The sequence below is a fragment of the Gavialis gangeticus genome, unplaced genomic scaffold (genome assembly GCF_001723915.1).
Source record: "Gavialis gangeticus isolate Ggan-Ray unplaced genomic scaffold, GavGan_comp1, whole genome shotgun sequence".
In the NCBI taxonomy this organism is placed as follows: domain Eukaryota; kingdom Metazoa; phylum Chordata; order Crocodylia; family Gavialidae; genus Gavialis; species Gavialis gangeticus.
Window position 1 is genome coordinate 212,442,173 of NW_017729032.1, and position 785 is coordinate 212,442,957.

Consider the following 785-nt stretch of genomic DNA (forward strand, 5'->3'; position numbering starts at 1 on the left):
AGGTCCCTTCTGACCCTAACATCTATGAATCTATGAAAGTCAGTGGACCATGTTGTAAAATTCTTTATGTCTGCATCCTTATACTTTAAGGAGTGGCGAGCACTTTCAGGATGATAGCTCCCCAAATCTCATCTGCATAATTCTTCCAAACTGGAGGATTATATACATTTGATTCTCAGACTCAAATCAACCAAAAGAGCTTATTTTCAATCTGATTATGAATTGTCATTAAAATATTTACCAGTTCCTGAGGACATATATGTGAAAAGTGGTGTGTGAACAACCGTCAGAGCAGGAATTTGTAGGATCCCTCCTCAGCAATGTACATTTCCAAAAATGCACATGTGATTTTAAATGTGTAGGTATAGAGATGTCTACTGAGCATTGGCCTTGTAGAGCAATCCTGCAGCTAAGGTGATTACCTGCTTAGCTTCTCATAACAATTAGCAAGGTAAACCCTAGTTGTCAGGACAATAATAAAAACCCTCAAAGTGGGAGAGGGGTTGTTTGGTCACTTACAAGGGGCTCCTGTCACAGAAGATATTAACTGATTATATTGCCACACCTGAGCAGAGTTATTTTGATCCTGTGATGTTTGATCCATTTTTTCCTGTTACTGCCACTTTTGTTTTAATTAAGCACAGCCCTGTTGATTTTTTTTTTTTATGACTCTCAACAATGGAGCTCAGCGTAATCCTCACCAGCATGCTAGACCAGGTGATATACTGGATTCTAGAGAATCAAGAGAAGAAATATATATATACACATACATATATACATATATA